This window comes from Carex rostrata, chromosome 24 (assembly GCF_964058835.1).
Source record: "Carex rostrata chromosome 24, lpCarRost1.2, whole genome shotgun sequence".
Lineage (NCBI taxonomy): Eukaryota > Viridiplantae > Streptophyta > Magnoliopsida > Poales > Cyperaceae > Carex > Carex rostrata.
The window spans coordinates 6,082,545-6,092,933 of NC_135941.1; positions in this window are offsets into that span (position 1 = coordinate 6,082,545).

The window sequence follows — 10,389 nt, forward strand, 5'->3', positions numbered from 1 at the left end:
ACACATCCTAGCTTGATCAATCGAGTTCGCATCATCTGCATTTAACTCAAAAAAAACATCTTTTGAGTTAATACATCTCGATCGTCTGATTTTAAACAGAATCAATCCAGTCACAATCTATAATAAGTGGCTCTTTAATATTAGTGTGATATAATCTGTATGTATCTTAAAACGGATCAGACTATCCATATGCATTAACTCAAAAGATTCTTTTTTGAGTTAACGCAGAGGATACAAATTCTGATCAATCATAGCTTGAGAAAGATTAAGAAATGTGCTTATATATATTTGTATCATGCACCAGTGCTCTGTATCACAAATATAGAGAAAGAGATGAGATGAGACGGTAGCACAGTTAGTTAGGAAAAAAGATTCTAAGATTGTAGCTACTCAAATGTCGAAAATTTGAGCCCCAATCAAGATTTCTGTGAAGATTTCAAAGAGAGAGAGAGAAAGATCTTAATGAAAGTACTAAGAAAACAAAAATTTAAGATTCCCAAGCAACGGCATAGTAGGCATAGTTAAGCAGTGGGATGACAAAAAAGAAATAATAGAGTCGCTAATTAAATTGACAGACTGATATTTGGTCCGCCAATTCATGATAAAATCCGAATTTTCTAAAAGATAAATTTATTTGGTTTATTTATTTTTTAGAAATGGCAAAAATAAATCTTTCGGTATTCCTTCTTTCATATTCAAATCCTAATTCCGTTTCTGGTTTTGTACGTAATGTGGATAAGCATGCTAAGAATTAAGAAAGACCAGTACGGTCGGATGAAATCTACTCTTATTAATGTTTTAAGCATAACATTTATGTGCATATTTTTTTTCGATCTTGTATTACACTCTTTTATTTATTTAATAAAAGTTTAAAATAGGCTTAAAACTTCTTCAGAAAAACAATTTAAGAAAGGGAGTGCTATTTTGAGCTAGGGTGGAGTTTTTGTCCAAAGGACTTTGGACAAAACCTCATCCAACGCTACTTGTAAATCGTCTGATCTATATTAAAATTTAAACAGACGGTTTAGATTTACAGAGCCATTCAGAGTTATTAAGTTTTAAATATGTTGGCACGAATCTTAAAGCAAATAAAACGGTAAAGCTCGGCTTTGGATGAGATTTTATCCAAAGTTCTTTGAACAAAATCCAATTCCTTTGAGCTAAGCTTCTACAATATTGATCGGTAAGAGAAATTTTTCTCACCAAATACCTATACTACTCTTCTATTCTCTCTCTTCATTATCAATCTTAATTAGTTCAAAGTTAACAAAGGAAACAATTAATAAAGAAAATAACTTCCCATAGAAAACAAATATGTTTCGATCCCTCATCTCTCTCCTTCTCCAATAAAATATATAATTTAGTCTCAAATAAAATGAAGCTTTTGTTCAAATTTTCTAGAATGACTCTTAGTAAATATATATATGCTAATACAAAGTACACAGAGAAGGGAAATTTCATGCTGACCAAATGATTAGCTCAAATTATTTTTCCGTTTTAGTTTGTTGTTGATGTGACTTAATAGAAACTCCAAAATTAATTTTAGAAATGTGAGAGTTAAAAAATTCAAAGACTTTAATTTTTAAAAAATAGTTAACAGTTATTTAAAAACTTAATTGAGTTTCAGAAATATAAATGCTCTTGGAATTTTACAGTGGAAACAATGTATTGAATTATTTTGAAGGCACTCTCATCATTTTGACTGATTTGGATTTTGATCATACAAATATTTGAACATCTAGGAACTAGAATTTCAATTTTGCCGTTTGAGCGAAGTTTCCTAATTCTCTTGATCACAACCTAATTAAATTCTTAATAAGTAGAGAATATTGATGACATGCTTAAAAAATATTTATGACAACCATACAATCTTATAAAAAAAATACTAAAAACTATATCAATTACAAAAATGAAAATTTTCTCAGAGAAAATAATATTAAGACAAAAAATGATGCTATAAATTTACAAAACAAATTTAACAAACCTAAATATACATTTTCGTATAAAATATTTGTCCAACTTGCATTTTAATATTTTCATAATGCACGTATCTAACTTAGCATTATCTATTTTCTTTAAAAAAAAATGGAAAAAAAGAGGAATGATTAGAATACTTTATAACGAGAAGGCATCAAAGGTGGGGCCCTTGCGCAAGAGTGTAATAATTATTGATATGCTATCCAATTTGGCATAAAATGATTTGAGCTAACTAAATTTATTATGTGGAAGACATTTATGTACAAGGACCGCATGATGTTGTCAAATTATTACATAGTACGAGAAAGAAATTAAAAATCCAAGAGCATTGTTTTTGTTGTTTGTAAATCTATGGGATTTTGAAGATTTAAGGACCACATGAAAAGTTTTCTATTTGGAAATATTTTTAAAGGATGATCATGCAACTAGTAACAATTTTATGAATTTAGTGGACTAATATTTGATTAATTAATTGTTCATGGTAACTAGCTAGTATGGAGCTTTACACTGTTAAGGACCACATTGAAAAGTTCCATATTTGGAAAGATCTTGAAAAAGATGATCTTTTGTCGTACACTAGTACTATAGGCACAATTTCATAAACTTAATAGGTTACTATACTGATATTAATTAATGCTAATGATGTTTGCAAGTACTATTAGCATCGTATATTATATGTTTACAAGCTACTACTACTATACATTTACAAGAACTAGCATTTAGTCTAGTGACAAAGGCATGCACATAGTCTTTATGTGAGAGGTTATGAATTCGAAATTCAGATGAGAGAAATCACATAGAGATTAGAGAGGTCATGAATTGAAATCCAGATGAGAGAAATCATTTGTTGTATTACAAAGATATTAAATAGTTGAATGACTTAACCACCAACCTTTACTATAAAAAAAAAAAGAATCGACTCAAGCTATGAATTCATTCTCTAATTTCAAAGTTAATCTAACAGTTGATTTGAACCATTAAACACGATCTAAATATGAAAATGTATCTAGAGATTGAATTTTACATATTTTTAAGAAATTTTTAATTAGTTTTATAAATAGGTACAAAGTTACTTAATCTAAAAATTATGAAGCATTTGAAAATAGTGATTTTCTACCTATCTAAAAAATAATAATTAAAAAATATATATATGTATATACATATGTGTGTATAATTCCGTCTCTAAGTATATTTTCATATAAATATTATGTTTGACGGTTCAGATTAACTGTTGAAATTTAAAAATATATAATTGAATCCATAGCACGAATTAATATGTAATATGCATATTATTTTAACCTCACTCAAATATCTTTATCTTAATTGATTCAACACATTAACCTGATTTATTTAGTAGAAGTTGTGTAACTGAGTTGAGAAATTCTACACCCAAATGAGGACCAATCAACAAATGGTGTGGTGAATCTTATAAAAAGAAGAAAAAAAAAGTACATTTAGTAAGGGGTGGTGGTGGCTAAACTATCCATAATTTTTTAAATCTTGATTATATATATTTAAATTAATTGATATTTCTATTTTGACATGTGCTAGCAGCTAGCTTCCTATTTCATAATGCGTAATTTATAAAAAGAAAGAAATTCATATTATTTAATTATTGTGATGTAGATTATTTTCTTAATTCAATTTGAACAACAAAAGAGCCACCAAAAATAGAAAAAAAAAATAGTACATCATATAATTTTTAGAGATGATATTTTTTTTCCCAATTTTTTATTTTTACCATCTCAAAAAGAAAAGAAAAAACAAATACCCCTATTTAAAAAAATATATCAGATTTTATCTTGTCCGTCAATTCAATTGGCGACCAATCTTTTTATTTTTATTTTTATCAGTCCACCGCTTAACTATTGGATTGTCGAGATACCAAAAAAACCCTTTTAGTTCCATTTTCTTTTTAAGTGTTTTTAATATTTCTTTATCTATTCCGTTTTCTTTATAATGTTTGGATGTGTCAAGAATAGAAGCTATTCTAGAATAGGGATTATTCGGAATAGCAATGTGCATCCAAACAACATTTTTGTTATTTGCAATAACTAGAATAGCCGCTATTATCTATTCCTTGTAAATGTTGGAATAACTACTATTTGAAAGTATGAATAGAGAAGGAAAAATATTTCATTTTCGGATTTTCATCAACATAGTCTCGAAATGATAAAATTAACACTACTTTATGTTATCTCCACGTTGTGACAATTCGTATAAGACCCCATTTGTCTATATTTCATCTTAATTAGCACCTTATTAACACTATTATTTATTAGTTACAACTATTGATTATTCCAAATGTACAATCCAAACAACATTTCTATTAATCCGAATAGCACCATTTTCACACTATTCTAAAAATAACTATTTTTTCTCTATTCTCAAATTTCGCTATTATAGCTCTCATTCAAACGTACCTTACTGTTCTGTTCCTATTTCATTTTCATTCTCTTTGATGGTACATGCATAAATGTTTCTGTGGTAAATTCAAGAACTGGAAAATTGAGCGCATCATATCTGCCCACTACTTCAGAAAGCATATATTATTAGCGTTAATATCAAGATGCAAGGACAATCCAATCAAATTCTTAATTAATTTCCATATATATAATAAAACAACCTAATGTAAATAGATTCATCATTCATGTATGATTCATCTCCCAGTGATATAATCACACGTTGGAAGAATAACCATCATTTTGTCCTAGAGCAAGATATTTCAGTGCTAATACATTTTCAACTCTAGTACTGTTCAAGTGCTTTCAGAATAAAACCACAAAAAAACATAGAATTAGCTAAATTGGTACAAAGCACTCTCATCTATAATGGTTTAAAAAGAATCTTAATTATGACATCTACTGTTGTCTAAACAATAATTAATGAGTCAAATTTAATATGATTAATTATGTACGTCGTCCAATAAACTCTCTACCTTTGATGCGCTTCTAGTAACTACTTAAAATATATAAAAAGTCCCACACTTTTTTTTTTTTTTTTTTTTTTTTTTTTTTATGGTTGTATAACCGACAATAAATATATTGATAAGAAAAAAGTAATATTTACACAACAGATAAACAATAAAAAAATTAAAATCACATCTCTAGCTCCCTCGTAATTACAATAGAGCTTTCGTGTGTTTTTTAATTGGCTCAACATTCTACCCACACTCACCCTTAATTGAATGCATGCCCTCCATCTATCAATCTCGAGTGTTGTAGCTTCTATTAGGTGGCACACTAGCTTACGCTTGTCAGAGAATAGCATCATGTTCCTTTCTCTCCATAGCTAGCGCCCAAGACCCTACTGCCCATATGATGACACTCCATCTGCCCTTTTGCGTCTTTGTTATTTGATTCTTGGCGAATGTCCATACTGATAAGATATCATCCCCGCCCTGTAATGTTATGTTGTAGTGCGCCATCAATCCCCTCCAAAACCCTCTCACACACTTCTAGTCCACAAGAACCAGCGCAAGCTTGGCTAATATTATATATCCTAAGCCAGGTTTTCGGCATAACCAATATGTACTTGTTTGTATATGGATTCACACACATCCTTGATCAATCGAGTTTGCATTGTCTACATTAACTCAAAAGAGCATCTTTTGAGTTAACGTATTTCGACCGTCTGATTTTAAACGGAGTCAATCCAGTCACAACCTATAATTGAGTGACCCTTTAATATTAATGTGATCTAATATGCACGGATCTTAAAGCGAGTTAGATTGTCCAGATGCATTAACTCAAATGTCTGAATTCTGATCAATCATAGCTTGAGCAAGATTAAGAAATGCGCTTATATTTGCATCATGCACCAGTGCTCGGTATCACATAGAGAAAGAGATGAGATAGAATGGTAGCACAGTTGGCTAGAAAAAAAGATTCTATGATTGTGGCTACTCAAATGTCGAGAGTTTGAGCCCCGATCACGATTTTGCAGCCTCTGTGAAGATTTCAAAGAGAGATCTCATTAAGTACTAAGAAAACAAAAATTTAAGATTCCCATGCATCGACATAGCAGGCATAGTTAGGCGGTGGGCTAACAAAAATGAAATAATAGGGTCGCTAATTGAATTGACAGACTGATATTTGGTCCGCCAATTGAATTGGCTTACAAGATAAAATCCGAATTTTCTAAAAGATAAAGTTATTTGGTTTTTTTTTTTTTTTTTGGAGATGGTAAAAATAAAGCTTTCGGTATTCCTTCTTTCATATTCAAATTCAAATTATATTTCTGATTTTGTAATGTTCACCTACAGCTTTAATAAACATGCTAAGAATTAAGAAAGGCAAGGAGTACGGTCGGATGAAATCTACTCTTTTTTTTTAAGCATAACCTTTATGTGCATGTATTTTTTCGATCTTGTATTACACTCTTTTATTTATTTAATAAAAGTTTAAAGTAGGCTTAAGCCTTCTTCAAAAAACAATTTAAGAAAGCCTCTTTGTTGTTACACAAGTTTAAACATTGTTTAATACCTTCATCATCCATGAATTCAAAGGAAATTGTATACAGATGTCTTGTATTGATTCAATTTTAATTTCACTTGGGTTACGAACCAATCAGAGAAAGAAAAAAAATCCTGCATGGCTTTGGACAACCAATAGAAATAGAGAGCAATTGGTTTCTTAATTAATAAGCAAATGGAGCGAAAAGTTGTTAAATTAGAAATTGTCCTGCAGCTAGCCCAGAATGAAACTTTAGAAAGTGACACGGAAGAAGTTTGGATGCACTCTAGAATAGCTACTATTTGAGAATAGTAGATGAGAATAGTGATTTTTGAAAGAGTGTGAAAATAGTGTTGATGTGGTGCTATTCGGAATATATAGCGAAAATGTTGTTTGAATATTTGAATATTTAGAATAGCAATGGAGGGATTGAACATTTGAGAGAGCACCAATTACTATTCCGACTTTTTGTAGAAATAGCGGAACAGTGTTATTCTCACTGTTCCGAATAACAATTGAGTATGTTTGGATGGATCGGAACAGCGCTATTCTCGCTATTTTCAGTACATCCAAACATAGCCTTAGCAATTACCGATGGAGATGCTCTTAACATCTCTTTATTATTTGAAATAAAACGTCTCTTGATTATTATTTGACAGTATTATTGACTCCAATAACAAAATTAATTTCATATTGTACATTTTAGAATAAATTAATTGAAAATTAAATCTAATTCCCATGAGAAATTAAATTATTTTAAAAGGCAACGACATGTTATCTTACCAGGGAGTTCAAATTCCTTATTTTCCATGTTTTTCTCACACCTCATCTATGTAAGAAAATGAATTTAAAAAAAAAAAACAATAGAGCTCAACTTAGCTGAAAATGTGATACATCATTTTTACAAGTATTTAAAACATGGGTAATATTTAATTTTATTTCAATAGACATTAAGACGTGAAAAAACAAACATAATTGCCTCTCTCAGTTGATTATTTAAAACTCTTTTAATGTCAATCGATCAACGGAAACTAAACCATAATGACGAGGGGTCAAATTTAATTAATTGATTTGTTCTTTTGAATGTTAGAATTTTACAGTGGAAACAATGTATTGAATTATTTTGTAGGCACTCTCCTCATTTTGACTGATTTGGATTTGGATCATATAAATATTTGAGATTTTTTTTAAAAAAATAAAACCAAACTGAAATATTTCAACGAAACAAACACGTTGAATTTTGTTTTTATGAAAAAACAACTCCACCGATTCTGTGGATCGGTGGAGGCAAAAAAGTATTTGCTTCACTGCATACAAAGTAAGCATAATAAATTGCCTCACAGGATCGGTGAAGCTGTTTTTCATAAAAATCAAGTCCACTTTATTTGTTTCGTTAAAATATTTAAGTTTGATTCTATTTAAAAAAAAAATCAATATTTGAACCTCTAGGAACTAGAATTTCAATTTGGCCGTTTGAGCGAAGTTTCCTTCTCTTGATCACAACCTAATTAAATTCTTAATAAGTAGAAAATATTGATGACATGCTTAAAAAATATTTATGACAAGTTGACAACCATACAATCTTACAAAAGAAATACTAAAAACTATATCAATTACAAAAATAAAAAATTTCTCAGAGAAAATAATATTAAGACAAAAAAAGATGCTATATTAAATAAGTTTATTTCTTTGTGAACTATCTTCTCTTTATAATATGTGTTTCAATTAATATTAGTTTTTTCTTTCATTGTGTTCAACATTTTCATGAAATTTACAAAATAAATTTAACAAACCTATACATTTTCTTCTAAAATATTTGTCCAACTTGCATTTTAATATATATATTTTCATAATGCATGTATGGCATTTCATTAATATGCAAAAACAATTATCATTCAGATTTTGAACATGTAATATTTCATACGAAGAACATTGTCTGTACTGGATCAAAAACTGATCCTGAATTTCACAATAACATAATAACATTGATGTATCAATTATTTTGCTGTACTGTTGCTAGATGTTTTGTTTGTACGGTTTTGTTAAAATATAAGTACAATACACAGTTGCCTATAGATTGATCCTAGAGATGTCTAGATTGGTTCTACTTCATCAATTATATGATCACCATTGTCCATATCCTTCTATATTTCACTATTTCTTGTTTTCTATTACAGTTAACACAAACTAAAAAAAATATTATGTTATATGGAGGATTGAAATGCCTCTATTTTTTGTGTCTTCACTAAACCTCTATTTTTAAAAACATTAATAACTCAAAATTTACTACTTAAAAAGTCAAAATAAAACTGTTAGATATGATATATCTATGTTATTTTCCTCTATGTACTCATAAAAAATTATCACATTTCGATTTTGTTTTTATGTGAATCAGTAAGTTGAAAAATGAATGTCTATAAATTATCCACATTTGTACGTTTTTTATAAACTTTTGATAACAATCAAAACAAAATTGAAATGTCATAATTTTTTACACGTGCCAAGATAAAATGATGTAGATCATATCCAATGGTTTTATTTTGACTTTTAAGTTTTAAATTTTGATTTATTAAAGGTTTTTAAAATGGAGGCATGCATGTGAACCCTCCTCTTTCTTTATATAGTTGTTTATTAATTTAATAATTTTTTTGTTTGGTTATTTTCTAAATTTTTTTTCAGAGATTGGAATAGTAAACAAAAGCTCTACTTGTTATCTGACTGTTGCTAAATTCTTAACAACTTTTGCTGGAACCAACTCTAGATGCCTTGCTTAATAGTTTGTTTAACAAACCACTAAGGAGAGCTTATCTTTGTTTTTTGTTAAAGAGGTTCAAAGATCAGAATCAAGATCTTTTGATTAGAAATATAATGTTTATCAAATTTGAATGGCTATCTAAACCAATCAATGTTAAACAAACTATCTCAATTAATACTGTATATGCATCAAACTGTAGCATTTTTTATAAATTCATGAGAAGAGCAAGGTTCGTATCTTTCTCTTTGGCTTGCTCATTACTAAAGGCTTCTTGTTTAATTTTGGTTTTGATTACTAGAATAAGGTCATAGGTTTCTATGTTTGGTTTTTCATAGTTGAAATCTTAAAAATGAAGATTGGAAGAAATGATCTTTTTCTTGAAGAACTTGATTTCCAGACAACTAAAAGCGCTCACCACAAACGCTTAGAAAGTTAGAATCCAAATTTTACATTTCTTTTTTCTTATTTGTTTAAATTAGGGTTCTAAATAGCTAGCTATAGTTACGTAATAGTTGCGTTATAGCTTTTTCGGACCTCAAAAGCTATAACGCTATTAACCGCTTTTTTTTTTACAATGATTCTAAATAGCTAGCTATGGTTACGCTATAGCTGCGCTATATTTTTTTCGGACCTTAAAAGCTATAGCGCTATAATCGCTATTTAGAATCTTGATTTAAATAGATAGAAAATTAGTATTTTTGGATGTCCAAAAATTTTAGATCAAATATTTTTTTGCCTACCTAAAAATACAGTAAATAATTTAAACAAAATGTAAAATTTAGTTTTCAATTACATATTCATACGAAGATCATGTTTAATGACTTAAATTAATTGTTTAAACTTTACAAATAAAGACAGGAATCTATAGCACAGATCCATCTGTACCATAGCCACACTAAAAATATATATACTGGTGAATTACTGGACACAATAAGAGTCTGAAACCTCTGAGGTAACAAAATATTCGAGTTTAGATTCTGGCTGTCTAATCAGAATCAAGGCCAATCTGGTACGAGATAAAATGCACTGATCCTTCAATATTTGTGCCAAAGCGAATCGGACGGCCAATATCAAAACTCAAAATTGCTGATACCTCATCAGGTGATATGAACCAGTCAATATCCATAAATAGATTGAAATATGAAAAGCCCAAATATCAACAAATAGCCTAATTGAAGCAAAGCTGGAGAGGAAATGAGAAAT